This window comes from Pygoscelis adeliae, unplaced genomic scaffold, assembly GCF_000699105.1.
Source record: "Pygoscelis adeliae isolate BGI_AS28 unplaced genomic scaffold, ASM69910v1 Scaffold317, whole genome shotgun sequence".
Taxonomy (NCBI): domain Eukaryota; kingdom Metazoa; phylum Chordata; class Aves; order Sphenisciformes; family Spheniscidae; genus Pygoscelis; species Pygoscelis adeliae.
Window position 1 is genome coordinate 1061290 of NW_008825155.1, and position 5789 is coordinate 1067078.

Consider the following 5789-nt stretch of genomic DNA (forward strand, 5'->3'; position numbering starts at 1 on the left):
GGTGCAGGCGAGCCCGCCCAGCCTGGCCGGAGCGGGTTTCCTTTTCGCTTTGGTTTTTTGTTTCCCTCCTCCTTCAAACCACCCCCGCCAGCCCTAGGAGCCGAGCCATCCTCCGGGAGGCTGCAGTCTGCTCTCTGAGCTCCCTCCCGGCTGCCCCATTAGCTTCCCAGATGGTTTTGTACTAAGGGCACCGGGGACGGGGAGGAAATGCGCTCGTTTTGCTTCTCGGATGTATTCTGACCTCCTGGTGGTCGTGGCTGAGAATCAGGAAAGCAGCTGAAACACGTAACCTCGGTTGTAGGTCTTAACAAAGCAAAGAAGCAGGTCCCAGGGACGCTGAACCATTTTCCTGCTCAGAGCTGGCACAAGGAGAAACTTGTGAATCTGCCCAACGTCCTTTCGAGGCAGAGAAGTGGCACTAGTTTCCTTGTAGGGGTGAGGGAGCCAAGGCACAGCAGGGTTAACTTAACCAATGATAAAGGCCACTGTAAGGGATTTAAAAAGTTTTCCAGCACTGCCCTCATTCTACAGTTAAAGGGCATCTTCTTACAGATCTAGCAGAGAAGTAAGTTTGCTCAACAACTTTTGCTTCCACAAAGAAGCTTAAGGGCACCAGGTTTGAGCAACAGCATAATAACATCTATCTGATTTAGGGGAACTATAGATCCCTTCATTGCACCCTTCCTCTTTCCACAGCATTGCAACAACTGTCTTATATTACCACTGGTATGGCATGTTCTCCACCACTGCTGCTTTGATTTTTTTTTAAGCTCAGGTGGTGGACATGTGCCGCAGTGGGAGACAATCTGCGTGTTATGTTGCACTAAGACCTTGCAATATCAAGAGGGCACCAGGCAAATGTGGTGGCATAGCTGGGCGTTGAAGCTGTCTATCTTGTGAGTGATAACTGGGACTGTTAAGTCAGCCTGTTCTTTGAATTTCCTGAAGTGCTTCTGGAATTAAGTAACAGTTCTAATGTTATTCAAAGGGTTTGTGTTCTAAATGTGTGTGTATGGGTATTGTTTCCTTACTGTCTGAATCAAGTTTATTCAGGCTTATTGGCAACCTGGGTGTTGTTAGTACATGCCTTTCTCATTATGCCATAATCTATGAAAATTTTCTCTAGCAAGAGACTGGAATCTCCCCGCTTTTGTGCTGCAGGACTCAGCCTGTCTTGGTGCATTATTTATTTCCCCTGGGAACTTCACAGCAGCAGGAGGAGAGAAAACAGCTCCCTCTCCAAGATCACAGCTATTCATCACCTAAGCCAAAGGAAAATATCTATTAAATATCACCTGCATAAGGCCTGACAAGGTAGTAATTACCGATTCTGACTGTGTGTATATATATATATATACAAACATTGGACAATACAAATCACTATAGGTTACAGTGACTATAATTTACATTCATCTGCAAAATTTCCCTGGGATACAGGGAAAAGGCCTGAGCATTTTTCAAAGGAAGGCTCATATCCCAACAGAGTATATGACATATCCACCATCCCATTCAGGATCTACTTTCTGTGCCACCTAAGATGGTATAAAATTATGATAACAATACGATACATGTCAATGGAAAGTCAAACCAAGACACATTCATTTGATTTGTATTAGTTTTTTTGATACAGTTCAGCAGTTTGAAAGAGGAGGGAAAGCTAGAAGCACATACCCTGACAACTCCAGCACATGATTCATTGTTTGAGTATTGCTGCACTGCAGAAGGCTTAAGATCATTATCTTGCTAAAGATAGTAATTTATTTGATAATGAGCCAAGCTCCGCTAACCTTATGCAGATGTTGGGCAGGACCTGAAGCTGTGAGCAGTGGAATAACAGTACCACAGTTCCTTGCATGCTGGGACATAACCTGTGGCTCTGTGACGTGGCTGCTACTGCAGCAGAAATTAGATATAACAATATTATTTCTAAAATGGACTCTAAGATCCCATCAGCAGGAGCAGGACAAGAGCAAGATTTGGGCTGAGAGTTAAATTCTAGGTATCTTTCTCAGCAGCTTTCAGATGTTAGAAGATGGAGGAATTATTTTATTCTTTCCACTGGTATTTCTAATCCATTACAAAACTAGCAATATTTCCTTAAACTATTACAAGCAGTAAATTAAAAAATCATCTTGCAAGGTCTACAAAGAGAGAAGAGGGATACGCTAGAGAGGCCATGGGCAGGTAGCAGTGAAACAGGTTTTAGTAGAGCTTCCAGCTGTCACCTTCATAAGGAACACAGGAGATGGCTGCCAACCTAGAGCACACAGGGGGATCACGTTAACACAGAGAAAGCAGGTATGATAATCTTGCTCGAGTCAGGCCTTGCTGGGGCCCCACCTTTTATACTGCAAGTGTTTGTGTAAGCCTAAAGGAGACTGCAGCAGGACAGTATTTTAATAGGCACAGCTCAGCGTGACCCAGCGGAGCAGGAGCAGGAGCAGACCAAGGGGAGAAGGGAGTGGGGGACTCCCTTCCACCCATGAATATTTCACACCTCCTAGCTACCATGCAAGGAAATGTGCAGGGAGATGGGGTCACCTCCTCACAGCTCACCATATGGTGTCCTCATCTACCCGCTTACACCTGACCTTACAAACATCTTAAATCTCTGTGATTTCTATAGCCTTCCCTGGGTATTAAGATTATTTTTAATAGCCTCTTCCTCCCAGACGACTCAAGTGTCAAGTAGTGAAAGATGCCAGACAAATTTTCAGCTAGGGAGAGATTTGGTGGTTGAGAATTAAAAGGCTGAAGAATAAAATATGAGGAGAACAGGAATCAGAGATTAGGGCCTGGATTCTGCTGCTGGAACTGAAAGGCTGTTGGAAAGCATTGGGGGAAGTTGTTTCTACTAATGAACACATGATGACTCTAGACATATTTGAAACTCATTTTTAAATACATCCAAATGTTCATGATTGGGAAGACAGCCATGGATCAGAACTAGTAGGCAGGTAATAGAAATCGTCCATTGAAGAAACCCGAGTGCTGTGCAGGGCCAAGCGTGTTTATGTTACCTTGTAGGCTTTCCTTCATGGCCTCTCTAGGGATTTTTAATGATGCTGGGCAGCCAGGATGGGAGGTAGTCACTTCTACCAGACTGTTCCTCTAAATACATAGGAGGAAGAGTCCACCCCATGTCACTCTCCAGAGCTGCAGGTCAGATTGGTAGCATAAACCGTAATACTGGTGGTGGTAAGAGCCCACAGTGGGCAGCAATGGTGATGGGGATCCGCAGAGCATTGCTTTCCTCCAGTGGTCTTGGAGAATCCCTATGTTTGGCTCAGAGAAGGATAGAAGAGAGGAATTTTCTAACAGGCATGGCAGGCCATCGTAATCCCAGTTGCAGAACTGGGACAGAAAACTGTTATGCAGTTTCAAACCATGCTGGGGAATGGCAAGTTCAGCTTAGTTCCAGGATTATTTACTTAATTTTGGTTGCTTTCCATAATTGTAATCTATTTTATTTTTTATGTAGAGCATGTAATTGTACATTATACACAGACCGCTTGCCAGCTTTAGCTTCTGTCTCAGAATTAACCGAGCTTTCTATTTAGGTGAGTCTATTAAATCAAAACATTTCCATGATTTAACTTTTTATGAAAATGGTAATGTTTCTTCCTCTTGAGATCATTGGCTCAACTCTAGTGCCAAACATGATCAAAAGTTACTGCTATGTGAGATCTGTTGTGTGATCTTTATGAACAAAGTAGAAAGCCTCAATCCAATTTAAACTGAACAACTGTTCACTTTATAAAATGATCATTTAGTTTGAAAATAACAGGAGGAGAGGACATTCAAAAAGATTATAGTAAAAATATCGGTTAGATAATTAAGTAATCAAGGATCGCATAGCATTTCCTTGTCACTGGAGAAAAAGAAATATTTTTAGTAAGCTCTTGTTCCTTTTAATACTGCAAAACTGATGCAACTCTGAGAAGGCAAACTGGCTTCCAGGGTACGTCCCAGGACGTCAGCCCGCTGACAGTGTCTGTAGCGTCACCGGTGTTTGAGGCCATGAGGTTGTGATGGATTTCCATATCGCTGGGGAAATTACAAGACTTGCAGTTAGATAATATTTATGTAACATATTTGTAATATATATAAATAATACTTTAATATTAGTAAATTTTTAGACAAATTTTGCTTTCCTTAGTGGTAATCTCCCATTGATGATCTGCTGAGTAAATTGAGCAAAATTGTATACAAATACAGGACCTCATCCAATGAACACATGTTCACCCAACCATTATGTCTCCTTGTATTAAATAATGGTTGTAACACGTTTCTAAACCAGAAAAGTTTGTCAGGGCTGAAAATAGCTGTTGTTTAGGGGGGCAGTTTATCAAACCACTGTGGTGGTGGAGTGCCACCTAGTGATGGTCTTCCTTACAACAGCACGGTGTGAAAGGAAACCCATTTCAACGTCCGCACTCTCAAGGCATTCCTTTATCAGTTCTTACCGTTACCTTCCAGTGTCCACAAGGTTCATTTTACACTTTCCAGAAGGCATGTACTGTCATGGTCCCTGCCCCAAATTGCTTACATTCTCCTGGGTGATGTTATGATGAGATTTTACTCATTTATATCTCTGCAGTAGCCCATAAATCCTTACACTCAGGAAGGGATGACTTATAATTTTCATGCCACTGCAGTTTAAAACAAGCATTAAATTAACTGCCTGAGGGTTGTGACCTCAAATAAATCAGTGAGCAAATATTTCCTCTCTAGTAATCCTTTCTGCATGCACACAAACACATCCCACTGATGTGAACCTCTCTTTTATGCAGCTGGTGAAACAGGTGATTCTGCTTATTTACCATAAAGTATAGGTGTCTCTTGAACAAAGTCAAATATTCAGGGAAATAAATAACAATCTTTTCAACGAATTGAAACTTTCTGGGTCTGGCTTGTCCCTGCTGTTAATGGAGACTTATTTATTTTTATTTAAGGTGATTTTTTTTTTCTTCTTCTTCTGTAGCTGGGAGTTTTTTGCTCTTACTTGCAGAAAGGTTTTCCCAGAGCTGGGAACTTAGGCTTAGCTTAAAAGGGGGTGTTAAAAAGTGATCCCCCTTGTCTAGAGGTTCACTCTATGACATGAGCACATCATTTACAGCCATGACAGTCACAACACTATTGCAGGATGGCAGATGTGGTTATTTCCACTTTACTGATGAATATAAAGCACAGGGAATTTTAAGTGGCTGGTCCCAAGCTACAGGAAATTCTTGCTAAGGTCAGAAGCCCAGATGTCCTCTTGAGTGTCAGTCCAGCTCCTCGGTCATGAACCTGTCAAGGCATTCTGTAGGTTTGTTGTGGAATTAATTCAAAGTAAGTATTTGAGTCTTGTCACAGATTTGTGTCCTGTTTGCACTTAAAAGTAGGTGCTATGAGTTGTGGTGTTTTAAGGCATGGTGGCTGTCTTATCAAAAACGGGCATTAGCACGAATTATCACAGACTCCTAACAGTCACCCTACTGTGTCTGCGCTGCAGTTAGAGGTGCAGCTACTATGACGGTGAACTCGTTGAATTTGAATGAATTTAGCTCAAATAGCACTTGTTGTGAAGACCAGCCTATACAGTCACCCTTAGAGGGTCTCACAGGACACAAATCACCAGGAGTTTGAAAAAGAGAAGCTCATGGGAATTCCTCAATAAATGGGTATAATTTTTGGACACATTTATGCTGTTACCCACAAGTGCAAACAGGAACCTAAAGCACAAAGGTAACTACCTCCCTTTGTAAGTTTCCACTCCTGTTTTGTTGTTAAAGCCGTAAGAAAGA